General features: G+C 44.4%; 1 long non-coding RNA gene across 2 annotated transcripts; it reads left to right on the forward strand.

Moving 5' to 3' along the window:
• Positions 1–1,580: 1,580 nt before the first annotated feature.
• LOC122168890 lies at positions 1,581–27,519 on the forward strand. Of its 2 annotated transcripts, XR_006171416.1 has the most exons (11): positions 1,581–1,994; positions 6,598–6,731; positions 11,251–11,598; positions 12,493–12,770; positions 12,877–13,030; positions 14,278–14,458; positions 18,779–18,881; positions 23,573–23,853; positions 25,028–25,151; positions 26,579–26,758; positions 27,472–27,519. It is a non-coding gene; the product is annotated as an uncharacterized LOC122168890 (long non-coding RNA). The 2 variants fall into 2 exon arrangements; XR_006171417.1 differs by lacking the exon at positions 23,573–23,853.
• The last annotated feature ends 9 nt before the right edge of the window (positions 27,520–27,528 follow it).

The following is a 27,528-nucleotide window of genomic DNA, read 5'->3' on the forward strand; positions in this document are numbered from 1 at the left end:
TTAAATGAAGTAATTCAGAAGAGGATCATGATGGTGACATCTGACTTGGTCATAGGCTGAGTCTGCATTAGCCTGGGATGAAGCTGCAAACGTCTGTGAGAGCCTGCTGGAACACGTGACGGACTCAGAACGTGGGCAAATCGTGGCAATGTAAAACCAACAACAAAATCTCTCCTTCATTGAGCTGTGGAGCCATGGGACAGGCTTCATGGGAAGGTGCAGAGCTTCTGTCACACTGGAAGAAGCTCTGGGAGGTTTATAGCTCTGCCTCCTCCCAAAGCTCTGTCCGCAGCCAGAGTGCCCAATTGGAGAGGCACGGACTGGTTTTGCTTGCTTAAGAAATTGCTTTTAAATTGTTTATGGCCCAGTGTTGAAACAACAGTCCCAATGGAACAACTGGAATGGACCTTCGTGCTGCACTTCAGCCCTTCTTCCCATCCAAACCAAAATCCTCTGCTTCCCCAAAGGAACAGCCGCCTTTGTAGCTTCTGTGACACCGCTGGAGGCCGCAGGGAGCTCAGGGCCATCGCTGGGCTCCTCCTGCTGTGCTGGTGCAGCAGCTCACAGGACACCAGTCCCAGTCCCGCCCTCTTCTCAGCGCTCACGGAGGCTGAGGCTGAGGCTGCACGGAGCTCAGGGCCATCCGCTGGACTTATCTCCTATCAGCACAGCAGCTTATGGCACAGCAGTCCCAGTCCTTCCCGTTTCCTCAGAGCTCGGGAAAGAAGAGGTGAGAGCTCTCGGATGAGGATGGAGGACGGGGAAGAAAGGGCGGCAGGGAGCAGCAGCTGGCGCAGGGCTCTCTGGCAGATGGTGACATTTCAGGGCCAGGGTGGAAATCGAGAGCCCCTGGTGCGCTGCCGGTGGATGTAGCAGCGTCTCCATGCAGACACGATGTTGGGGTGCCTGCCTGCCTCGATGGAGGTGGATGCACCTCCATGGGTTCCTCCTCTAGCAGGATGTCCATCTCCATGGGCTCGACGCTGCTCTCTGCTGGTTTACAGCCGTCGGCTCAGGTTTGCAGCTGCTCCCCTGAAGCCGTGGCTTCTTTGGTGGAGGAGGATCCATCTTCTTCCATAAGGGACAACACAAAAGGTGGGAAGGGACTCATCTTCAGCACTGTGTGCGGAGTTGGGTGCTGCAACACAGGAAGGACATAAAACTGTGAGAGAGTCCAGAGGAGAGCTGCAGAGGTGAGCAAGGTGTGTGATGAATTTGCTTTCGAAAAGCTAACAGTACACACACAAAACTACCTGCCTGCTAATGGCATGTTTTTAATGCCAGAGGCTTTTCCCATCACTGATAGGTCTGTGATGAGACTGAGGATATTTCTACAAGTAATTTTAATCAAATCCACCAATAAATGTTTCTCATTTTTTTCCACCAAGATGATTAAAAAAACCCCACACACATACGTTGTGGTTGTTTATTTTTGTTTGCAGTAACCAAGAAGATTATTTTTGCTGTTAAACTTCCAGAGGTTTTTAGGCCTAAGATTGAATGGACAATAGAGGATTTTAAAAGTGATTTCCAAAAGAGCTTTCCTGCTCTCTTTTAATTAACTTGTTGAACAGCTAGAAATTGGAAACATTTTTCCCTTATAAGAATGAAGATATTTTGGAGAACATTTAGGTGGATTTCTAATGAATTTATGGGAATTATGTGGTTTAAAAATGTCTGCATTCATTTTCCTCATTCTCAGTGAAAGGTGGATTTTTTTTTTTTTTCTTCTAGTTTCATCATAGACCAGGAACCCCCATGGTAAAAACTTTCTCCACCAAATGGTTACATATCCAGTGTGCTTTATGTAGATTAAAAATTGAACTAGCAAAACAAACACTTTTTTTAATGGAAAACTGTTTTTGCCTCTCAGGACAGTGTTGGCTTTCAGTGAGAACTATCCTGCCTTTCTTTACCTCAAACCAGAACTGGGGTAAAGCAAATCCTTCAGGCGTGCCTTCCAGGGCAGCAGCAATCACTTCCTCCAGAGACTGGTAAGTGCCATCTTGCTCTTCAGAACCTTTCCAAATACACTCAGTGCATTTCCTGGAGAAGCAGAGCATTACTTGCTTGCTGTGGGTTTTTTCAGACCCAGAGCATTATCTCTGCTCATATTTCCACTGGGAAAGTGCAAAGCGAGCCTTGGCTCAATCTCTGCCCCGAGGAGGTAAGAATGCATCCAGCATTTTTTTTTTTAAAAGAGGATTTCTTAATTGATCTTATCTTTACCATGTGTCTGTCACCCATGTGTAGTAGGCGACTGCAACACCCATGGTGCTGGAACAGCTGCCCAGAGAGGCTGTGATGCCCCGTCCATCCCTGGAGGTGTTCAAGGCCAGGTTGGATGGGGCCCTGGGCAGCCTGGGCTGGTATTAAATGGGGAGGTTGGTGGCCCTGCGTGTGGCAGGGGGGTTGGAGATTCACAATCCTTGAGGTCCCTTCCAACCCTGGCCATTCTGTGATTCTGTGTTTGTTGCACAAACCTCAGCTTGTGTGCTTTTCTGAGGCTCCTCTGTCGTGTCCTTCCGTGAGCCGAGCACCAGGGGGTGACAGAGCCCCGCATACCGCCACCGAGGAGTGACACCCCCGAAAGCTCCTTCCAGGAGCAGCCGGGGGGAAGGAGAGGCGCTGGGGAACCTCGAATGCCAAGTGCACCCCTGGGTATCCCAAAGGGATCCACTCCTCCTGCGTGTGTCCTGCCTTGCACCTCCACCACTTCATCCAGGAAAAGATGCTTGTGTTTAAAGAAAAGAAAAAAGAAAAAAAAGAACTGGAAAGCAACAACCACCTGCCTTTAAAACAACTGAGAGAACTGTAGATTTGCTGGGGTAAAGGAGAAGATTGAGTCTGTGTTGCAAACAGTTTCAAAACTGATCTGTCTTCCCTTTCTTTCTCTGCAAACAAAATGCTGTTTAAAAATTGCTGTTTGTGTATAGGAAGATGGTTTTCTTGCCAGTTCTGATCAGTTTGACAAAAAACTAGAATGCAGCTGATGCCCAGGTATTTAAGTTAATACTACTTGTCCAGGAGAAAAAAAATACATTTGGCACTGAAAAGTAGAGGAAAGGCAAATTTGATGAGTATTTGGCTTTTTCAGTAGCTAGCTAAGCCTGACTGGAAGCTGAAGGGAAAACAAATATAATTATTTGTGTGAGATTGAATTTCATTTCCAACTGAAAATACAAAATCTGTCACCTGCACATTCACTGTAAGCCGTGGCCGTGGGGCGCAGGATGCTCCGGCAGCACACTGAACCAGTGTGTGTGTCCTCCTGTCCCACCGCCACCTGTGTTCCCTAAAATGAAGGTCACTGATGTATCAGGACTTGGATCCCTCCCAAAAAGTGTGGGGATGGGAAAAGTGGGTCCCCAGGCATTTGTACCGCAGGCAGCAAGGCTGCATTTGGCTGCTTGGCTGGCCAAGCTGCTGGAGCAAAATCTCTAAGACCTTAAGATGTATGAATAACATCTGGCTTGAGTCCATTTCCTCAGTGCTGGACAGCTTGCTGCTGAATGAAGTTTTTTTTATTCGGGTCCTCAGAGTCAGACCCTTGCCCAGATCCAGCTGTCCCTGGTAATTAAATTTTAATGCCTCAAGCTGGGAGTTTGCAGTGGTGTTTTAAAAGAGGCTGGGAGCGGTCTGCTATGGTCACTTGCAGGCTTTGAAGCTCTTGTCTGCTGGCAAGGGGAAGGTCCCACCTCCTTGGTCCCAGCTGAGCTGGTGTGACAGTTCTCCAGCCCCAAAAGGAGAACTAAGGGGATTCCTCTTGTGCAGGCAGGAGGAGCTAGAAAGGCAATGAGGGTTTATTGTGTCAAAAGTGTGGGTCTGAGGAATGCAGTAATTTTTCTTGAGATGGCCATGGAGCAGTGAATGCCTGCCCTGGGTATGGGGGGCTGTTTGGGAGGATGAAGAGGAGATGCCCTCTATCCAAGCATAGCCTCTGAGCAGAGCTCTTGCATGCAAGCAGCTCGTGCAGCAAGCTCAGAGAGCACTATAAATAGGCATTCTGTCTCTTTGAGTCAAACAGTTCTTCCTCATGTGTTTTTCTGATGGATTTAATTAGAATTTAGAAAGGTAGTTGTTTTGGGCTCTGCTTGGGTTGTGTTTTGGGAGCCCCATGCTTCTGGTGACTGTCCATGGCACTGCTTGGCCACCTGAAGGCACCTGTGCTGCCTGCATGTTGTGCCCCAGTATGTTTCAGGAGGGGGCTCAGGGCCACCACAGCCCATTCTGGCAGCACATGGAACTGAAGCAGGGCCAAGGGGAGCCATGGGGCTGATGGATCCCTTCTGCTGTACAGGAACAGAGAGAGCGTGAGAGGGAGGTGGCTAGAAACCAACCACGCTGATGGGTGAGATTATTCTCCTCCTCCTTAAACTGTTGCATTGTAATTACTGTGCAAACAGAAGGCTTGGGTAATTATTCTGTGATTTTGTGGGTGTAAATTTAACAAGTCATTCCCATACTACTTCTTGTACAAGTCATTCCAGTAGTACTTTTTCCTTTAAGTTTTTCTCCTTAACTGAGTGCTCTCAGTTTCTGTATGGGTGAAGTATTGCTAGTTAACCTGAGTAAGAAACAGCTCTGAACACAGATGACTAGCAGGGGCTGGCACTGCTGCCATGCAAACTCTGTTTGCAGTAAGGATGTGAGAGCAACAGCAAATGTTTTCACAGATGCAGGCTGTGACCCAGCTCAAAGCACAAGCTCAGGGATGCCAAGTAGGTCTTGCAAGACTTCTGAGAACCTTCTTGTCCCTGCCCAAACCATTGTGGCTAATGAGCTCCAAAGGGATGCTCTAACAATCAAACCCTGTATTTAAGTGCTGGGGTTCATACAAGGACCTGAGAGAGGACAGCACTGTGATTTGCCTCTCCAGGGCTCTAGTGGCCACAGTTTATTGGCCTGGGGCACCCGGCTTTTTCTCATAAGCTGGCAGAGAATAGTTTATGGTTAAAGGATGTCTTTGGGATATTCTTTGGGATTATTATTTCTGGCTTTAGCATATCGCACAAAAAATCATGAATCCCAACTCACAACTCCTGTATTGTTAGAGAAGTTTCCATGGAATTCAGTGAGGTTTCCCTCTTTGGTTTGTCATAATACTCTGAATTGTTTTGTTCAGCATTAAGCACAGCAACAAATCAAAGCAGATGTGGCTCGATGAAACCATCTCGCAGCTTAGAATGAGTGAGGTGGTTGCAAACAGCTTAGAATATGTGTATGCTTGTGTGTCTGTACAATGTAGCCGAACAAACCTCCACTGCTGTTTGTGCTGCAGAACAGATGACTTGGAAAAGGCTCTTGAGTAAGTTATAAGTTGTTTCCTGTCACTGTGCTGTCATCTTGTTCTGCTGCTCCACTCCTTCCTATTGCATTTGTTTCCTTCCTTCTTCCCTTACCCTATATTAAAGCAAAGCTGAAAGTGCCTGTTCTGGAGGCATCTCTTGCCTTGCTCGTGGTGTTATTATTAATCCCCCAGGTTCGGGCTGCCTGTTCTAACAAATAAACCAGAGCCCATTGCTGAGCAGCTGATTTTCTGCTGGTTGAATGAAGATGCTGTCTGAAGCAGCTTCTTCTTTTCTGCTTGTCGCTTGTTTCCCATATGTACATGTTTTGGCATAACATGTCCTGCTAAGTATGAAGGCTGCCATAGACCTGCCTCCACTGCCACAGTGCATGTTCTGTTCCAAACCCACGCTATCCAAAACCAGGCTGGCTTGCCATTCTGAGGTCCCTGTGGAAAGCAGGAGGTTGTGTCCACCAAATCCCAGGTGTCCCCTGGATTGTCTCAGTGTCCTTGATCAGCTTTTGATGTCTGCATAACGACAACACCATCAATCCATTTTGAAGGATTCGGCTGTAGAAATAAAGTTGAGTAGGTTGTGCTTTGGCTTAATGAAAAAGGTTATGCTTTTCTTTCTCTTGTTTTCCTTTGTAAAGTCCATTGAATCCATTTTGTTCTTTCAACAAAGAGTATATATGACACTCCAGGGGAAAACAAAAAGATTTTGAGAGGGAGTTGGGGAAGAAAACAAATCATTTACTTAAGAATTGGAGAAGTGTTCTCAAAAAGGGATTATGAAGTATGGTGGCAGTATCTGAATTGGTAAAGTAGTATGAGAAACAATTTTCTTCTCCCAGGAAAGTGTGTAAGATTTTGAATCAGAAGGAATAACTTGAATTCAGACACTTTTGCTGATCAGTTAATTTATTTGCTTTATTTGAACAGAGTCATTGCTGTCCTGACTTCTTTTTAATAGTTCATCTAGCTTTAAGCATTTTTAATTTGAGCTTTAAATACATTTTTCTGCCCTTGTGTAAATAAATAAATAAATAAATAAACACCCCCAGATATGGAAGTGACCCTTTCTTCTGATCAGCTTCCATTTAATAGATGTGCATTTTTCAAAGGGAGAATTACATTAAGCTTTTACTGATGAGCTTCATAGATTGGACGTGGCCAAGAAACGTGCCTGGCTGAAGTCCTGCTTGTGTTGCTTGTCTTGCCTGTGAGCTGAGTGGAGAAATAGGGTGAGATGGTGAAGAGAACAAGACACAAATGTTCATCATACTGTTATATGCTGCTACTTTCAGAGTTCTGGGACTTTACCCTGACGTGTTCTGGATTTGAACATCCCCAAGTCTGGAGGCTGCCTGCTGCCTGGTGTGGGCTTATCTCTGCAGGAGGCGAGCTGAAGTGCTCCGTGCCATTGCCATGCCTTTTAAACGTAAGTGCAGAGCTCTCTTGTTCAGTGCCTTGGAAAATAACTGATGACAAAAGAGATTGGGCGTTCGGATAAGATAAGAATTAAATTGAAAATTTGTCCTGAAACAACAATGCTCTTGAACTTTTCAGGAGATGCAAAAAGTTGTGCTTGTTTTCAAAACAGTTTTTCAGTTTTCTTCATCTCCTGAAATTGTCTGTGCTGGCACTGTACACAAGCACTAAAGCAATCAACAGCTCCAAGCAGCGCGGGGTGACAGTAAATTTGCCTCAGTAAGACTCCATCGTGGCAAATTTCCCTGTCTCTGTTTTGTCACGGCAAAACACCGCAGGAGCTGTGAGCACCACATGTGGCTGAAAGCCTTTGGAGATACTGCTGTAATTTGTGAAGCAAAGCCTGACCCCCCCAAGGCTGCTGATTTCCAAGAAGGACCCAAGCTGCAATGTTCGTACTGTCCCAGCTTCCAAAGGCACTGAAATGTGAGCTCAGCTTTAAGTACACGCTTCCATTTACCTGAACGAGCAGTCAGCATAATTAACCATGTGCAAGTGTATTCCTTGCAGGAATTGCATGCTTCAGTCCTAGATCTGTATCTTTGAGCCTCCTTGCTTGGATGAATTGCAATTTATTCCTCTTGGACTGCACCTTGTGCCTTCTTCCTTGGAGACAATTCCCATAGTTGCTGTATAATTAGATTAGCTCTGCTTAGGCCTACCTGCAGCCGGCAGAATAAATTGTTTCTAACCTCCCCAGACCCCACTGAAAATGGTACCTGTGGTCCCTCCACGTGGGAGCTTGTATTTAGAGAGATCACAGTAACAGCAAACAGCCTTTTTAAAATGAGGAGTTGTACAGTGGTAACAGCAGGACCAGTGAAGCTCGATAGAAAAGGACGCTGTGTGGGAACTGTTGATCACGGCCTGAACCTCTGATTGACCACCTGAGGCAAGCAATGGTTCAGCCACAGGAGCACAGGTGAGGGCAGTTCAGCTGTGCTATTGGAAGGGGTGGAGTCTGGCTGCTCCTCTCCTAGATCCCAATTAAGTGCTGACTGCCACTGAGGAAGGATCTCTTTCTGGAGATCGCTCCTTGTGGAGTTTGCTGTCAGCCTGTGACACCGGTGAGCGTTTCCATTTGTTTTGATTATCTTTCCACTGTGATAATCTGACTGCACCTAACCTCTGTACGCCTGTTGATTGTACAGCTATTGATTGTACAGATGCATTAAATGAAATGGGTCCCTGTGAGTTACCTGTATTGCCTGGGGCTCAAGCTGGTCTGCTTTGCATGGAGACAAGCTGCTGGGCTTCAGAGGATGCTTTGCACCCCAGCAGACACATTGCTCCAGCTCTCCTCATTTTGCAGTGAGCCTTTGAAATTCAAAGTTTTCTCATTTTGCACTCATTGTCTAAATTCACTGAACTAAAGTCCAGAAGACAGGAAGTTCATCAGGACGTTGGGGTGGATACTGAAATAGCTGGCTCTTTGTTGCATCTTGCTCTTTATTTAGAAGATATAGGAAAGAATGATGCATTTTCTGACAAACCTGCCAATAAATGTACTCAGTAGGCAGCACAGGGCCATTGCTAATGTGTGACAGTCCTAAATGTTGGTAAACAATTCAAAGTTACCACATGATCAGAATGAGGTAAAAATTTAACCTACTACTGAATCAGAGACTAAAACCTATGGTATCACTTGCAGTATGCTACCTAGTAATCAGCTACAAGTAAATGCATCTTTCTCAGGTTGTATATCTAGTTAGCACACGGTGTGAAAAGTAAAGAATTAGCATATTTGTGGCAAATAAAACATTATGCTTTCACACAAGTGACTGTCCTTATTTAATGTCTTGCTTTTTATTTAGGGTAGCTGCAGGAACGCATCCTATACGTGTTCAGTGGAGCCAGTTGAATTATACGTTTAGAGTAATTCATCAGATAAATTCATGTCCATGAATTATCTGCATTCAGATCACGACCTTTACCAAGCTGTGCATTTTCCAGGGCTCCAAGCTTTCAGCTGATGCTGAGCGTAGACAACAGGAGCACAGAGACATTTTTCATAATCTACTCCACTCCAGGAACAGTCTCACTTTAGGAGCAAGGCAGGAAAGTCTCAGCCCCAGGGGATGCTCCAGGGAATGTTCCGAAATGGAAAGAAAGATTTTTTTTTTGAGGATGGGAGGCAGCTGCTCCCAGCCAGGGCACTGCTGTTGCCTCTCGTCCCTAAGCCTGGGCTGCTGAGCCGCCGCTGTCCAGATGATGGATAGCTCTAGAGTGGTTAAATTTTGTCTCTCCATTGCTGGACTCTAGGAAATGAAGCAGGGCGGTGCATCCAGCTGATGTAGATCCACATATGTTCATTCTCCAAAACAGCTGGCTGCTTACCCTGGCACTAACCTGACAGGAAAACACTACAGCAGCAGCTCACTGCTGATGGCAGCTCTTGCTGTGAGAGCTGAACTCATTTTGCACACCTTAGCGCGTTAGAGAGAAGATACAATTAAAATAGTGTGTCAGGCACCATGGGCAGAGCTTAGAGGAATGCAGATGAGATCTACAAGCTGTTGTAAGCCTTGTAGCATCCTATATGTGTACAAGGAGTATGCCCTACTCTTTGTGCCAAAAAATGAATAGGAAATAAAATAGCTGGAAAGCAACGGGGCTGTGTTGTTTCAGGAACGAGTCAGAGATTTCCATGTAGTAAATATTGCTAAGTGCCCTTGGCCACAACAGGCAAGAGATTTGATTCACCTTTCAGATACAGATTTAAATAACTTTGTATCAGAAATGAAATAACACAGCAGCTTGCGCTGTGTTCCTCTAACAGCTGTGGAGAAGTTTGGACTTTGTCTCCTAATACTAGGTATATTTGGTGCTAGTCATTTTTAGAAGTTCATTTTTAGTATTTTAGAATCATTTGCTTTCAGTAGTTCCACAGAGCTTTGTACTGCTGTTGTGTAGAAATATCTTACCAGTGCTGCAGCGTTCTTTGTTTGCGACTTGTCTTTAAGACTGCAGGTAAAGTTTTGTATAACCCACTGCTACTGCAGCAGCCTGCTGCTTCTCAGGTCCTCAGGCTCATGTGGGTGAAGGAGAACCAGTCCTGGAGCTGCTGAATTATTTGGCTGGGGTCACAGTGTGTTCAGCTCAGGGGGATTCAAAGCTGTGATAAACCAGGTCTTGGTGGAAGCGCTCATCCTATGGGGCTGGCAAGACAACTTAGTCTTGGGGTTGGATTAGATATTGGGATGCAAGCAGTGCCTCAGTTTCCCTGTCTGTAAAATGGGGTACTACTAATCACACTGCAACAATTTCCAGAGGGTAAGAAAAGCTCCAAGCAAAAGATGTTGTTCTGTAGGAAATGTGTGTGAAGGAAAATTGAAATAGATACAAAGCACACTGTATACAGTAAGGCTTATTTGCTGTTTCAGCTTGTTCTTTCATCAGGCCATTGAACAATAGCCAAAGAATGGAGCAGATCATTTATTTTTTTTACAGGATATTAATGTCCCTGTGTCTTTGAAGCCAATTAACTAGCAGCAGGTTTGTGGCAAAGAACAGAACAGTGCTGGTTTCTTCCTGTTGGAGCTTTTATGACTGTTGCAGAAGCGTGACTGAATGAGGCTTTCATTACTTCGTTTATTTTTTTATTTATTTTAGGCTGCTGAAGAATTAATGTGAATAATTTTCCCATTTTACCATCTGCTTTAGACTCCATCTCAAAGGGTTCCCAATGAGCACGGCACGTAAAACCATTTAAAAATGATCCTCTCCACATTTCCTGCACTCAGCAGTCTGCTAATGTGGCCAATAGATCTAGGTGATGGGGCTGCATGATTTAGAGGGGATCATTAAGGTTATGATGAGCTGTGCAACTGTCTTGTTTATCCACAGTTAGCTGTTTCATTGCAGTGCCCCTTGTCACAAAAAATAATTTTGCATTTAACCATTTACAGAGCAGTGCCAGGAACATCCAGCTGGGTGACTTCCACCTCGAATTCAAGAGAATGAGTTGATCTACTTATTTCCATCTTATTTCCCTCATGGTTTGGGCTGGAAACGTTAAAGAGCTCTGATGAGCTCCATGTAACCGATATGAAGTTAAGTGGCATTTCCACTGGCTTTCAAAGGGTTACGTGCAAACGGTCTTGGCTATCCTGTCTCTGCACCTTTGAGAATCCTGTGGTCTCTTGGATCCAAGCTTTTGGCTTTCAATCTTTGCCTCACACTCTGCCAAAACCTCGAGTGAGTGTTTGTGCTTTGGTGACTCCCAGTGTGACAGACAAATGCTCACCCTCCGTTTTAGGAGGAGGAGAAAAGGAAAGCTGAAGTCTTCAATCTGCCTGTTGAACAAAAATAATTTGTGGCTGATGAATGGCTGAGTAGCAGTATGCAAATTCCCCTGAAAGTACATAGAATGGTCCGCTGTGGCACAGCAGCGTTATACTGGCGATAGGATGATTCATGTATCTGAAAAGTAAAAGGTACAGATCTTAATTTCCTTTGTTCTCTGCAAGTTTCAGGAGTGGAGGATCCGTGTGGCCACGCCAGCAGCAGTGTGTGCAGTGAGATGTATTGCTGTGGGTGCAGTGTGATGCGGCGCTGGGACCTCGCCTAACTCATCTCCTGGCATTGTGGAAGTGGGAGAAGATGGATGTGCTGCTCCCTCGCCTCTTCCCTCCACGTTTTGTTTGTTGTTCAGAAGACATATGGGCAGCCATGTACACAAACACACACAGATCTCTCCCTGAAGAATGATGTCATGACAGATTTTTTGTATTCAGAGTAAAATATTATAATGGCACGATTTCCTTCCTTCAAGCAAGAAAATGGTTGAGCAGATCTTCTGTTCTTACGAAAAGCCTGTGAGTCTATTACTTTCCTGGGAATTGGATTTTTTTTTTTTCTTGAAGTGGGCTGCTTTTCTTGCTTTAAAAAAAAATCACATTTTGACTGGCGCACCATTTTTACCATGTTTTGTAATAGAATGCATAAAGAACTCTGAATATTTTTGCTTTTGATTTTTATATATAGAAAGTCTTAGATTGCATTTTGAAATACAGCTATCACTTAAATTAAAAACAAACAAGCACCCAAACAAATAAAAAAGCCCTTCAAGCTTTTTATTTCTATAAACTTTTGTATTTACTTGCCCTTTCTGTAGTGCACCTGCAGGGCATTCTCCTCACCCTGATGATCCGTATGGTAATAGAAGTGTTGTGCTTGAAAAACCACATCACCCAGCATTCAGACATGCACTCCCTTTGTGGTTTGCAAACCATGTTCTGATGGCTGGTTTGTTAATGCTAACATAAGCCTGGCACAAAAACCTGATGCAATCCCTCTACGTCAAAGAGAGTCTGTCCATTGACTTATTGGACTTTGACTGGGACATTTCAAGTGCAGAAACAAAGAGACCAAGACATGAGTCTGGTTGGAAGCCCAGGCAGCCTATGGTGGGCAGCAGGAGCAGCAGTGGCCAGCCAGGTGTTGGCAGTTGGATTGGATGTGGCTGTAACGTGTGGCCATGGGGGCACTGGAGTGAGGCCTTTCTTTTCACATTAGGATTCTTCTCCTATTTGTTAGACAGAACAATATTAACCTTTTGAATTTATTTAGAAACTCATTAGTGCTTTTTCTATAGTCCATTCTTTTTCTGATTAGCTCTCCTCATTACAATTCAAATTTCTTTCTGCTACATTTACTACATTGTCCTGCTTTCCCTCATCTCTAATGTTGCTTGGCTTAATTTATTAAAGCAGTGAAAAAGACGGGGAGGATTGGCTGATGTAGCACCATCCCTCGGCCCTGGTGCTCTGGGAGGAGGAGAAGAGATGAGACCCCCATGAGCTTGCTGTGGCTGGGATGGGGGTCCCTTCACGCAGGCGGATGCAGTCTGGTCCCCATGTCCTTGTTTCATTCACTCCCCCGTTTAAGAGTTTCTAAATGGAATTCACTCTGGAAGTTGATTTTCTGCACTACAGCCCAGAACCATGCGCAGCGAATGCCCCAGCACGTCTGGCAACCTGTTTTTAAGGTCAGTTTGAAAATCAGCTGCATATCTTCAGTAGCTTTTTTTTTTTTGAGTGTTTTTTTTTTTTTTTTTTTGGTTTTTTTTTTTTTTTTTTTTTCTCGTTATCAAGATGCAAGTGTGGAAGCTTCTGTAATTGCTCCTGTGTTGGTACAACTCCAGTGGAATATGAATTGACAGTTTTGGTCAATTATAAGAGACCTAAGCTGATCCCTGTGCTGAGGACAAGGTGATGGACGGATGTTATGCTTCACATCTACGTTTAGGTATTTGCTGTACTGCTTTGCAAAATATTTTCTGTTAGGAATAGGTATGTTTAGTCTTTCTTTTCCTTTAGCTTTAGCTTTCCTTTAGTTCCTTTAACTTTGTTTCTCAAGAGTGATGCTGCTGCGTGCCATGTGCTTATGATCAGAGATGCAATATGCTTTTGACAGAAGGTGATTAAATGTAGTCAGATGACTGAAACCAGCCCAATTCTTGTGGTTTTCTGATTGTTGGTGTATTTGAACATCTCGCAGAGGTGAATGAATGTGTTTTCACAGCAGCTACCATAAAGCAAGAAAGTTGCAAAGTGCTTTCTTTGAGGCACAAGGGAGTGAACTCACTCAGCAAAGGTTAGAGAGAGAGATTTTGGCAGAGCTACAAAGAGAAGCTAAATTTCTGAATTTCTAATTCAGTGCCTTAATCATAAAATCATCTTTTCTCTGGATTCTTTTCTGCCTGTAATAATTATAGTTTTGGCTGGTTTTATGTCCTTTATAAAAACCTGTCTTTCACACATCTTGTGAAGCTGAAAAAAAAAAAAAAGAAAAAGAAGAAAAAAAAGAAAGAAGATAAAACAATCGTAATTTTCCAAGTGTATAATTTTGGACTCCAGCAGAGGCCTAAAACAAGGCAGGTAATTATTTCACTCAGCTCAGCGCCGTTGGGAGAATTAGACTATTTTGTGAATTATAATTTTAAAGTAAGACCCACGAACTAGAAAAAGTTCAGCGAGCAACTTGTGGAATCAATGCTTGTAAGTATCAGCTGCAAGAGAAGAGGTGCTGGCTGTGTTTGGCGTGAAGGTGATTGGAGGAAGATGAAAAGATGGTTCGTATTAAGGAGAGGAAGGAGAAAAAGAAAGATGTGATGATTTAGGTTACGGGGAGGTTGCCAAGGCAGACTTACTGGGCTGCGATCATTCCTGGTGCAAGCTAAAGAAATAGGCTTTCCCCAAGGATGAATTTGGCTTCCAGGCAATTGCAGGAGGTTGGGCAGGGGAAGCTGCCAAGAGGCGGTGGGGCCAGCGTCAGTGGAGTTGTTAAAGTCTAGACTAGACGTGCGTTTGTTAGTGATGGTTAATTAACTTGTTCCTGGCAATCAGCCACCAGGGCAGGAGGTGGACTTGATTTGCAAGTTTTGATTGCCAGGAAAGTCACCCATAATTGCCTGAGAACTTCTGGCTTTCCGCTTTTCGCCTCAGTCCTGTGTTCCCTGTAAATCTTTGTATGATTTTCTCCTCTCTCCACAGGCGCTTCACCTCAGATAATGCCATTTTTGTGCTTATTGTTATCCGTGAGATTAAACCTCTGCCACTGTCTGATTTTGGAGACTGGTGAACATCAGCCATTCTTAGAGCCAGCAGAGCCAGAGTTACCTGTGGCTGCAGAGGGGATTTGGGACAACGCAGCTAAGGAGAGCACAGCGAGCTTGTAAGTGGGCTACAGAACATCATTAATTCTGGGTAGTTCCCAGGTGCTAACAGCACTGTTCCCAGGCAGTCCTTCACTTTGGAAGTTTGTTTCTTTTATTCTTCTTTGTGTTCCTAGAGGCAGGAATGGAAGTTGCCACAAGTTTCCGCTTGGCCAGCATTGGGCTGTTGTTTACTTTTAACTGAAGCAAATCAGGAAGGAGGAAAAAAAAGCTATAACCTTAATTGAATTTTACTACTTCCCATATACAGAAATGAAAGGCAAGGCTGAGAAAGCTTGAACGCCTAATCGCATCCTTCTAGCATGATGTTTACTGTAGGAGAAAAGTCTCAGATTATGGTCAGGGCTGTGGCACAGACGTGGAGAAGTCCTGGAGGGGCTCAATGCTGTGGTACTGCAGGGAGAGAAGGTTGCTGGATCCATGGTTAAGTTGTTGGGCCTGGGGTGCTTGAGGGGAGGATGATGTGTTTTCCTGGGGGACAGTCCCTTGTCAAAAGAGAGAGAGGTGACAAATCTGTGAAACAGGAGCAGTTGCAGATGTAGGAAGAGACTTAGGAGAGTGGTTTGCTGCTGAACCAGAGAGGAATAAAAGCAGGAGAATGACATTAGCATGTAATTTCTGGCAGTTGTTTCAGCACATAATAACTTCAATTTAAAAGCTTCTAATTTCCCTCACTTTGTGCCTTATTAAGTCTCCAACCTGTATTTAATGGTGGAAATATCACTTTTTGCTTCCCTAATTGTATGCGTGCAATTGATCTATGTAACCTGCTATATCTATACGGGGATTTCTGAAGCACATGAGGACAGCCTGTGCCCTGAGATATGCAAAATTAGCTCAAGCCCTCTCTTGCTTATGTTATTTTATTCCTTTTCTTCCTTTGGTTGAGAGCACAGTAACAAAAGAGTAAGCAACACTGTTTTTCTTGCATTTTAGATATATGCAAGGATTCCAGAGGTGTTTCCAGCATTATGGTTTTCTAACTGTGTATAGCTATGTGTCTCACATTAAAAAGAAGTAAAAGCACATATTTCATATTTTTAAGAAAGAAATTGTTGTAGCAATGACAAAGCTTGGGAAAATGCATCCTTTGGCAAGTTTTATTTGACTCCAGAGACTAGTCATGTTTTGCATAGGTTGGGCATTTCTACCCTCCCTGATCAACTTAGTGCCAACTTCTGCATTCATTTTCCTGTCTGTAGTTGTGCTGTTGATCTTTCCCAAGATACATATTTCTTTTCTGATTTGACTCACCCAGCTTCCTGAGAGAAAGCTCAGCTTATTCAAAGTACTTTAAATCTATTTATCCAGGCAAATATTTGGACACGTAAAGCGGTGTTAAAATGCTAAGAAGTCTATCAGGGCAGGAGAGCAAACAAAATCTATGGGATTTAAAGCTGCTTCTCAGTGTGCTTTGTGTGAAAGTATTAATTGGCAAAGAGCAGTGTAGAAATTTGATGCATACAGGCACATGCAGTGATTGAAAGCTTTGTTTCTGCCTGAGCTCCATTCTCCTAGCACTAAACTTATGCTTACTATGCTATCAGATGCTTCACCGCGAAGGGGATTTGAGCTTAGGTAACTGCGTGTAGATCTCTCCTCTGTGCCACTGCTTCAGTCTTTAAAAGCCAAGAGTTGTCACAAGCTGATGGCTGTGTAATGGATTCCTCAAAATCAACTTGTATCACAGTCAAACTCGTCAATTTCTGATGTTTTATCCTGAATAGATCTGGTGTCTGAAACATTCCCAAAGAGAATTTTTCATGCTCATGCTCAGCCCCGCTCTGTAGTGTGATGGGAGTGCCTGTGGAGCAGGGCTTGTTGCTATGTTTGAGCAGGACAGGCGCTGAACCTGGAAGAGAAACGTTTGGGAGGAAGCACTGAGCACTTTGGACTGGTCATAAACTCCAGTTTATGTTTTGGTCAAGTTCAGTTCAACAGGTGCTTCAATAGAGGCCTTCCAATATGTAAAGAGGGGCTGTAAGAAAGAAAAGGAGACTCCTTAGCAGGAGCATAGGACAAGGGGAAGTGATTTCAGACTAAACAAGGGGAGATTTTTGTTCGATATAAGGAAGTGAGGGTGATGAGGCACTGGCACGGGTTGCCCAGAGAGGTGGTGGTGCTCCATCCCTGCACACACCCAAGGACAGGCTGGATGGGGCTCTGAGCACTGCTGGAGCTGTGGGCGTCCCTGTGCACTGCAGTGGGATTGGACCAGATGGCCTTTGAAGGTCCCTTCCAATTCAAAATAATTCTATGATTCTAGGTCTTGACAATTATATGCTGTCATCATGGAAGAGACTTCAGGAGAGGGTCCTCTTGTCTCCCAAACAAGACTAACTTGTAATTTCTGGATGCTTCTCTAAACTGTTATCTGAGGCTGCTTGAGCCCATGTGGAGTGATGGGGGGTATAAATGGCCATGTAAGTGATAAGGAATTTGGCAACATTTCCTTGCTGCCAGGGCTACAGATGTGAAAAACTGGAGTTTGTTCTCCTGTTTTGGTTTTAAACTTTTGGACTGCCTGAACTAAAGTATTTCGTGTTGATTATGTAACGAAGGCAGAGGCCTGAATTCATATGTTGTGGTTTTTATTTGCATTTTTACTACAGTTAGTCTCATTTCCTTGTTGCTAAAGGCCATTAGAGAGGAGTTGGATGACTTGTCTAGGTTCCTGCTTTTTGTAATTTTCCAAAGCTCTATACATAATAAATCAGGCACACATTTTCACTTCTGCAATTAACTAATCCACAATGCAACAGAAGCAGTAGGATTGATTGACTATGTCAAGTTTTAAGCCTCTAGAAAAAAAAAACAACACAACAAAATAAGCCTATTTGTGCTGATGCTTCCCAGAATGGTCCTCATTCTTACACAAATCTAGCCATGGAATTTAGAACAAGTAAGGATTCTGCTACTGTACCACCCTTCAGTCAGTCCTACCTTATGCTTGCAATGGATTTTTGATGTGAAACATTCAAACGCAGTCCAGCAGAAAAACTATCAGAGATACTGTGTAGTATGGACATCTCGACGTGCTAATTCTAACTCTTCCATGGCAAGGCCCTGTCTGTTTTCCTTTATGAAAACATCTCGATCTCATTGCTTTTCTATCTTTCCTTAACTAAGAAAGCCCTAAGCAAAGGAAACATTGCAGGAGCACCTCTGAAGCTGCTGACTGGCATTGAGCAGGGTATTTAGTCAAACTCGTACTAAGCTGCATTTCACAAAGAAGCTGATTTCAGTATCACCTCTTTTCTTAAATAGAATTTGAGAGTCCTCTCTTGCAAAATCTCTGTTAGCACAGCCTGTAAGGTTGCATACTTGGTTCTCTCTGTATCACTAAGTACTCCTAGCTCACAAGCTGCTAAACTAGAAACAGGTTGCATAGACTATTTTTGTAATTTCTATGATTTAAGTAGTATGCTTGCTTGTGACATTTTACCCCACTAGTTTATCCCCCTTTTTCTTTGCATGGAAAGTTCTGAGTTGTTTCTCATGTAGGTAATGCTCTGAGGTACCTCTGCCCCTTGCTGGTGTGCTCAAACCTGAATTCCTTCTGCAGATTAGACTCAGCTAGATTTTGTAGTCCTGCTTTGGAAAACAATGCCACAGAGACACTGCTTACACCCAAATGTGTAAAACTCTGTGAAATCGGCCTTGAAGATGGGTGAAACATAGAGACAAAGTTTCAGGCTCACACTGGCCAGTGTGAACTGGTGGAACATGGGATTTTGGCTTTCTCTACAAGTTCCTAACAAAATTCTTAAGGACAAAACTTACGATACAATATAACTCACTAACTTCAGTTATCTTCCTGCAACATCCTTCCTTCTGAGGAAGACAAGTTACTGCAGATGGAGTGCTGGAATCCTCCTTTCTTGCAGAGAAAGAGCATTGGCAGTCCCAGCTCTCTGTAGTTGTTTCCCAACTCCCCTGTACACCTGCAAAACATTGCCTGCAGCAGAACTTCAGAGACCATTAAAAGAACATTTTTTGTGAAGATGGGAGATTTCATGCCTATTTAGTGAATGTAAGAATATTAATGGAATAAGGTATTAATTGTCAGTGAGAGAACAAATGTAACTTTAACAGCATGTGAAGATACTGGAACGTACAAAATAGCTGGTGAGGTTGGAAGCATAAAGCTCTAAAAATACATAATTAAAACATACATTTGCGGAGGAGAAAAAAATGGAAGTATTTTTCATTTAAATAGATATTTCCTTGGCTTCATAGAGTCTTCTTGCTTTGAGTTGCAAATATCTCACATGTACTGTGTTTTCCATGATCTGTTTGTACTTATTTGCTACCTTCAGAACCTGCTTTCTGGGCTGACACACAGAATGGCTTCCACTGAAAGTGTGTATAGAATCAGAGGGTTATTCCATACCTGTGGAATCTGATTGGACAACCATCATGGTAAGTGCTACATGGTTTTGTGTCTAAAGTAGTAGATGACTGCTGAGGGAAAATCGAGGTAAGTTTTGCCTGGTCGTGATGATGAAAGTCAACCAATGACTTCAGCATTTAACACCGACAAAGGTTAGGACATGAGACACAGTAAATTTTCCTTTGGACTGTGCTTGGTTCAGTCCCTTTAGTGCACTGCCGTAGGTCTCTGGTGCATCCAAGGCCTTGGCAAACTGCGCTTGCACTGCTGGCCCTGTGGATATCACACAGTTATCTGATGAACAAAGTACTTGTTTTTACCGGCTTGTGCGACTGTCATGGGTCAGGTCAGGGGAGCAGAAGACTGTTTCCCTGGGAGATGGTTTGTCTGCTCTTGGTATCATCCAGGCATGACTCACAGCTTTGCTGGGTCCTCTCTTTGCCCCCTCCACGCAATCTTTGGAAGAAGAGAACAGGGCAGGGCAAGGTGCTTAGGGAGGGCTGAGGCACCCTCTGGTTGGTGCTGCTCTTGTGTGAGCGATGCACTGGGCTGGGAGAAGCAGCAGGTTGGGCTGTCTCACTCCAGTGTGGGGCTGATGGGTGAGGGGCACAGATGAGACCTGCACCCCGGACACCACAGCAGCTCATGCAGATGTGGAGAGCAGGGAAGGTGAGCTCTTGTGAGTGGGGTAGAGAGAATCGTTCTGCCCGTCCCACCTCATCAGTTTGGATGCATTTATTAAAAAATGTGATGTTGGCGAGACAGGGCTTTTTTACAGTGCTCTCTTCATCCTGAAAGAAATGTCAGAAATCCCACGTAAGCAGGAGATGAGGCGAGAAAGCCCTTCACCTGATCTTGTAGTCAGTAGAGAAGGTCAGAAGGCCACAACCTCTTCCCTGTCAGAGCAGAGCTGCTGGCAGGACCTGTGCCCTTACCTGACCTCTTACTGTGGTGATGGAACTGTAGGCAGAATGATGGACAGCATGAGCATAATCCATCCTGATAAGGTTTTCTGAGCCTGTCTGGATGTTTGAGTAGTGATAAGAGAATCTGTGTGAGCCTATGGAAACCAGCAGGATTTTTTTTCTATGGACTTAGGCCTAGATTTCACCCTATGATGTTTCAGTTTTTTTGGTTCCTTTTTTGCTTAGAGAACTGCAGTGGAGGCTCCCATGGACAGCCTGTCTCCCAGCTGGCCCCACATCTCTAGAATATGCAAGGAAGATGTGCTGGAAAGAAGTATCACAGTAACATCCTTCTAGTGAGCTGCCATAAACCTATGTGTCTTTTGGAGCTTAAAGCAATGGTACATGTGAAAAAATATCAGCAAATGCTTTTCCAAAGGCAGTCAGACACTGTTGTTCTTTATTGGCTCAGATCTTTGTTGCCTGGGGCTAACTGAGTCATTCCTCTTGCTAAAGTGCAAGGATGATTTCCTCTCTTTTAGTGTGAGAAGTTTGCGCTGAGGAGATGCATTTATGAAGGACTGAAAGGCGCTTAGTTTGGCTGCATGGCAAATGGCAGCTTGGCGTTACCACTGCTTCATTACCTTAAGGTGGTTCTTACAAGGCAGTTCCATCACAGCTCTTGCTGCTGCTAGAAATCTGAGCCCAGATCTTTGCACACTGATGTGCTGCAGAATGTCCATCTTGCACCCTCTGCTGCTGTGCTGGTAACAAACACCTTGTGAAGAAGTGCTTTTTTCCTCACAATTAGTCTTACTAGATTTCACTCGTGTGAGTGTTTACCCTTATATTTCCTATTTTAGTGACTCCAAAAAGATCTAATAGGGCAACAAGGAGTATCAGGGATGTGATAAGGGAGGACAAGATGCTTGGGCAGCACGGTTTGAGGCACAGCAGAATAAATGTGGGGTTGGAGTGGGGCTGAGCGAGGGGTCCGTGCTGCCAGCCTCTTTTCCTGCTAATGAAAATCAGTTTTGTGCACAGTCCCTCTGAGAGATGTTCCTCTGCAAGCCTGGATACATCACTTTTGTGCTTCAGACCTCTGCTGTACTCCAAAATTGGCAAGGCTATTTTGGATGTCAGTAGCTAGTGAGGGATGTCGGAGCAAGGCAAGGCTTGTAGGGAGAGGCAAAACCTTTAATTAATTGAAGAGATATGACTGGGGAAAGAAAAAAAAAAGAAGCATTTTTGACAGAGAAGTCTGTCCCTGCTAGACACAGCAGGCTGTCTCTTAGGACAGGGTTGTCCTTCAAGTGGGACTCTGGGAGATGGGCAGGTAACAACAGCAGCAGACTGGGGAAAGTTTCTGCAGCTTTGCTGTCAATAGCATCCAGCTTGATTTTCCTCAGAATGTTTTTCCTTAAATCTCTTTTCCACTTCAGCCTTAAAAATGGTTGGAAAATTAGATTTTATTGATGAAAGAATTGCACATGAGGTTTTGCTTTCACCCACGTCTTCTATGGAAATAAGTCTGCTGCAACCTGACTTCTTTTTCTGGTGGTGCTAATCCTTTTTGGGTTGGTTACTCAATGCTAACTGAAAAATAATAACAACTCTGTGCAAAGTGGGGCTGTCCCTGAGCATGCTGTTTTGTAGAAAACTCTTTTTTTAGTGGTGGTTGTGTGGGGGAATATTTCACTGGAAAACTTTCATCCAGTCTTGATTTGATTTTTGCCTTTCCTCAGTTTGGCTCCAACTCAGATTATTTGCTGTGCCCCCTTCCTCTCCATCTGCCACTCTCTAATGGGAAATAAATCTCCAAGCTCTTCTATTCCTTACCTTCCTGTACATCTCCTGCTCTTGCTGACTTACTGCTGGAAATCATACAGCTTCTTTCACAAAAAAGTAAATGTACCATTTATATTTTTTCCCCAGAATCCCTTTTGATCGTGTCAGACACAGAAATGCTAATAAAAAAAAAATAATAATCAAGGGTTTAAGGTGGCAAAAATCCTTCAGTTCCTAACTACTGTAAGGATAGGATATTTTTTTTCAACAGAGGTGATGCCTTGGCATCTCTCGTCCTTACGACCCAAACTGTCCTTTTTGAGAGCGTATGTTCCTCACTGTTGAGATGCTGCAGGTTGCTGCCCATACCTGAGTGGAGTGTCTGGCCATGAAATCCCCCTCTCCCCTCTTGGCACACTTGGTGGAAGCAGTGCCAGATTGCAGCATGATGGGACAGGCTCACGGATCCATGTGTTCTTGCTTGCAGGCAGCAGAATGATGGGACACAGTCAGGAGCGCCTGTAAGGAGTAGAAAGAAAGGTGTTGTTCCACGTTAACCCCTTGTCAGTGCAGAACTGCACTTGAAGTCATCTTGCTTGCATCTCCCACGGGAGGATGAGGTCCAAGCAGCACGGTGTGACTTCAGCTGGGGCAGTGCCATGAACCCACAGCTCCTGAGAGCACCGTGGCTGTATCAACCAAATATAACTGCGGTGCTAATCGTGGCTTTGGGAGCTGAGATACTGTCAGGGTCCAAAGGCTGATGGAACACATTGCAACCTTTTGGGCTGCTGTGTGCTTTAACCCTCCTGGCTCTCCAGTGGCTCAGGAGGGATTTTCATTCTCCATCTGCTATCAGAGACACTGAGATGTGCTGCAAGCGTGGAATGAAATGCAAGGGGAGAAGGGAAAAAGCATTTGATTCCTGTCAGGTAGATGAAAACTCGGTTCTCTTTTTCTTCCGTGCCTCCTGGAGAACGCACTGTATGTAGAAGGTGACCTTTTGTCTCTTTCCTCCCCACCCGAGCTGAAAGAGATTCGGCTGACACATCCGATGACAGATAGATAGCAGCATGAGCAAATTGTGCTTGAACTTGCTCCAGAGAAAATTGTTAGCAGGCGCGGGCACGGGCTGGGCTGCATTAGGGAGAGCACAGATCATAGTCAAATGTTTGTGTCATTTGCAAACGCTGCTGTGAGGGGATGGGGGGGAGTGAGCAGATGAGCGTTTTGAACTCTAAAGGTTACTGTGGAAAATGTGAAAAAAGGCTCCGTGCTTGACTTCTGAGGGAGATTCTCCATTTGGGGAAGGTTCAGGTGAAATCAGGCTAATTCCAGCCATTTGGATTTTTTCTTTTTCTTTCATCTTCTGTTTTATTGGTTTTATTTATATTTTTCCTTTTAAAATTGATTTCTTGTTCATTTTTCTGCCCTCCTTGCAAAAAGGTCCTGAAATCTCAATTTTCAGAAAAGCTTTGTTTCTTTTTTTTTGTTGTGCTTTCTGTTTTGCTGGTAAGAATAGAAGCAAAGAAGAACAGATTAAAAAACAAACAAAAACATTTTGAAGCTGTAGAATCTAATGATGAGAACAGATCTCTGATCACAAATCCCAGATGTGAAAAAGAAATTTAAATGCAAGCATTTTGAAAGCATACCCAAATAGCATTTCTGGGCTGATCGGTATGAAAGGCCCCGATAACTCATTAATTCACTGGGTTTTAATGAAGAATTGTTCTGGCCACCTCCGTCATTCTGTCACTCATGCCTTCCTGCATCCTGCCTATGTACAAGTCTGAACCCTGCCAAGCTTTGCCCATTGGGCAGCGTGGACTTCCTTCCCAGCTCTTATTTTAAGAGATGAAGAATATTTTGGGATTGAGTATACTGCACATCAACATCTCTCTTTCTTCTCTCTGTGGCCGTGCCTGCTGTGGTGATCTCATGCCCCTCCATCCGTTGACTTGAGAAAGATCGGCATTCACAGGCAGTGTTCACTCATCCTTCATCAGCATCCCTCTCTCTGCCAGGTGCCTATGGGATCTGTTCAGGCCACATCTATTAGGAACCTGGCCTGTGCATCCCAGAAGACAGCAAGAGATGGATGGTGCTGGCATGCGGCCACTTCGGAGAACAGAGCTGGATCAGCCTGCTGAGGACAGGTGCAGACAAATGGAACCTGCAGGACAAGCATGCCATTACCTTCTTTGCCAAATTCATTACAGAGAAGTTGCAAAGTTCCAGTATGCTGTCCCTGATCTTTGAGACAAAGCTGTCAGCTGGTTCGTGAATAATTCCAGGGCACGTTCAGGTAGGGCTGGAGGAAGTGAAGCTTTTGATGAGGCTGGTATTCTTGGTGCAGCTGATACCAGGACTGTGTTCTCTTTTGTGGTGGCTTGATCGACAGGACAGCTTCTAGCTGTGCTAGATGGGAGCACAAGGCACCCTGGCCATCCTGCCCTGAACCTTGCATGTCCTGCAGCCGCATCCTCAGCCCTTGTGCTCTGATCCCTGCTGATTCTTGAAAAACACCAAGTACAAGTGTGTGAGACTCAGCCAAATCTGATCTTAAGCTGTTATTAAAAGCCAGAAAAATCCATAGCGTTATAAAACCTTTTCTCTCAACAGAGAAATAGAGCAGTCTTTGGATTACTTGGTGAAATGCCTGCATTCAAGATACGGGAAGCTATTTTGGCCTTGGCAAATTGGTTAAAGTCCAATTACAATTCCTGAGGGAGGTACATGACCACAGCTTAAGAGTGAATCCAGATAAAATTCCTTTATAAGACATAAAAAGCTTCAACAACAACCGAAAAAAGGAACAGCTGGTAGTGCCAAACCATAGAGTTCCAAGCTCCAGAGCTGCTGCTTCATATTCCTAAGAGCAATCTCTTGGCATTGACGTACTATAGCTTTTTGGGCCACAGGGCTTTGTCTTCTGGTATCCCCAGTCTGCTGTGCTTTGATGTCTGAGAGGAAGGATTACATGGGCAGGCAGCTCTTGGGGCAGTGTGTGCAGACTCATTCCATTAGCAGCAACCATGGGATTGCCATTGCTGAGGTGGTCCCAGCACTTGCAGCCAGCAGCCTGCAGCTGGAGCCAGCAGCCTAGGGAGCTGCTTTGGGGATGGAGAAATGCACTGAGACACTGATAACAGCCATGAAGGCTTGTTTGGACAACTCACCCCTGTTGATGGGCTGTTTTCAGAAATGACACATTGATATTGAAAGCCTTAAATGTTCCTCAGGCAGGCTGACGAAAACCGCACACTTGTCCTCGGGCTGCTGAGGGCTCCTCTCAACTAATAAAAAATGATTTTATTTGGTTCCTTTGCTGCTGCTGCTGCTGCTGTGGAAAAACAACCCATATTCACAGCGCACCAGAGGGCTGCAGACATGTTTCCCATCCTCTGGGGCTTTCCTGGGTGCACCCTTGCTGTGTTGCTAAGCCTGGTGCCACGTGCTGACTGTCCTTTCTCCATCAGGCAACTTGTTGGCTGGCACCCAGCATGCTGCAGGTGAAGATGGAAGCTCCAGCCCCAGGGAGGAATAATGCTAACCCCACATCAGCGTCAGCTCCTCACACCAGGAGGGATCACGTGCTTTGGGGTAAGCTCCTGACCAATGTTTTATTTTCCCCACTTCATTCCATGTCTGTCTAACAGACAGGGTGTAAGTATAACTTGGCCCAGCCGCTTACGTGTGTGCCTGGTGGCAGCAAGCAAGCTTTTCTGGTGTTTTGCTTGTGGGCCAAATTTCTCCCTGTTCTTCTGGGTCCTTCATAGACACTGTGTGGGATTCAGATTCCTAACTGCTCCCTAACTGTGCTTCTCTGTGGTGCCTGAGCTTTGTGGTTGTGATTTTATTTTATTTAAGAATGCCCCAGAAGCATCATACATCCTCTTGTTTTCCAGTCGGAGAACTGAGGCACAGAAGAGCTGTGAAAAATTTCCACTGAGATTTCTTTTTCTGAACTTGAAAATTGATGAGGCTGATTATTTATTTGTTTACAGCACTCATCTCTCTAGCTGATTTTCACGGCTTTTGCTACATTTGCATCTACAAATCTGGCCCTGGATATCTCAAATTGTGAAACAGTTTACCATGGAAAAGTTAAGTCCTTGTTTGTCTCAAGGTTTCATGACAAATGACATCAGGGTCTTATGCACTAGGGTCATCTTCCCTTTAGAGTCCTGATCCAAGGCCAGAACACCCCACTGCTCTGTGATGAAGAAAGGACCCAGGGCCATGCTGTGAAATGCTTCTGACAATTAGCAGTGATTTTGAAGGTGTTATTTTGTTATTGCCCTCCTGCATTTGGCTCAATGTCTGTTCCCCAAAACCCAGTTAAGTGCAAGGGATTTGGTGACAATATTGTAGGGGACTACAGTTCCATTTTGAGACATTCAAGCAGAACTTCACTGCCTAAGCCCAGGGATGATAAATGGGAACTTTGTCAAAATCTTGTTACTGAAACTGCTGGCTTAAGCTTATAATGTTTCCTGTCTGATTATGTACATGGTTGGAGAGTTAATTTACTCTGTAATTAACTGCTTGACTGTTTGCCCTTGCCAATCTTCTTTCCCTACGTTGTCTTTTATGACAAGAGGCTTAGTTTTCCAACGTGCTTTTATCTTTCATTTGTGCTCCTGCCCCGAGACACCACATAGCTTGTTGATGTTTCAGAAGGTGGCTGATACAGCCTGCCTTGGTTGCAGTGATCTGTGCCATACTGTGAGTGTTGTTGGGTCACTGAGACTTTGCTGGTTTGTTTTTATTTCTCTCAAGCAGGTTCTTGCTTGAATTTTGTGCATTCAGTGCCCTGTGGAGTCTGGGTAGAACCAGAACAGGGATTTCAAATGTCCTGGGACTTCTGTGATGGTTGGGAATAGCCCATGGAATATGATGGCAGGAACCCTGTAGCTCAGTACTCTTCTCCCTTCTTAAACTTCAACATATGTGTTATAAAACCAGTCTAACAGCTTAACCCAACAGCTTTGAAGCCTGTGCACCCTCTTGCCTTTGTTCCTCTCTAGCTTCTCTCTGAGCCTGATGGAATCACTACATCCTTCCTCAGCTGCTTCTCCAGCTTTCAGCTGCTCCAGGCTATGATGAGCCACTACTCATGCCTGCCAGCAATTTCAAAGGATTTCTTGAACATCAGTATCATTTGGGATGCTTTTATCTAAAGATGTGCTGTCTACAAAAGGAATCCTGTGAGTTGGAATGCCCCAGGTGGCATTTTCAAAATGATCTGTGTAGCATAGGATCTCAGGTCCCAGTGAACACCAGTAAAGAAGAGTGTCTTGATCACTGACGTGCTACTTGAAATCATTGCCTTTTATCTCAAGGAAATTGAGGCAAATGATAAAACATCAGTATGTAAGGATTTGCATTTCTGTCCTGTTGTCCAAACCAGACAATTATCTGTTTATGTAGACAGCAAAGTTGTTGTGTGTTGTAGTTGCTGAATGAGTTTGCTGTTGGATAGGAAGTGTGGTTTAGGTGTGGATAGGAAGTGAGAAATATTTGGGGAATGGAGGCTTGGGATGGAGTGAAATTTTGGTTATCCATTGGTCAGATCAGAAGGCTGAAATCATGGAATCATGGAATCATTAAGGTTGGAAAAGACCACTAAGATCCCCAAATTCATCTCATCCCACTGTGCCCGCTAATCATGTCCCTCAGTGCCACATCTCCATGTTTCTTGAATATCTCCAGGGATGGTGACTCTACCACCTCCTTGGGCAGCCTGTGCCAGTGCAGCATCACTCCTTCTGAGAAGAACTTTTCCCTAATATGTTATCTGAACCTCCTCTGGCAAAACTTAAAGCCATGACCTCTTACCCTATCACTGAATGATGGCTTTCAGGACATACCCTTCCTCTCCAGAAGAAACAAACCTCTAAAAGCTATGGTTTCTCTCCAGGACTGCCAGGGACTAACCTTCAGACCTTGGGTAATGTGAACATGAAGCTGCTCTAGA

This window comes from Centrocercus urophasianus, unplaced genomic scaffold (assembly GCF_019232065.1).
Source record: "Centrocercus urophasianus isolate 14NV4802_14NV808 unplaced genomic scaffold, USGS_Curo_1.0 seq_47, whole genome shotgun sequence".
Taxonomy (NCBI): Eukaryota; Metazoa; Chordata; class Aves; order Galliformes; family Phasianidae; genus Centrocercus; species Centrocercus urophasianus.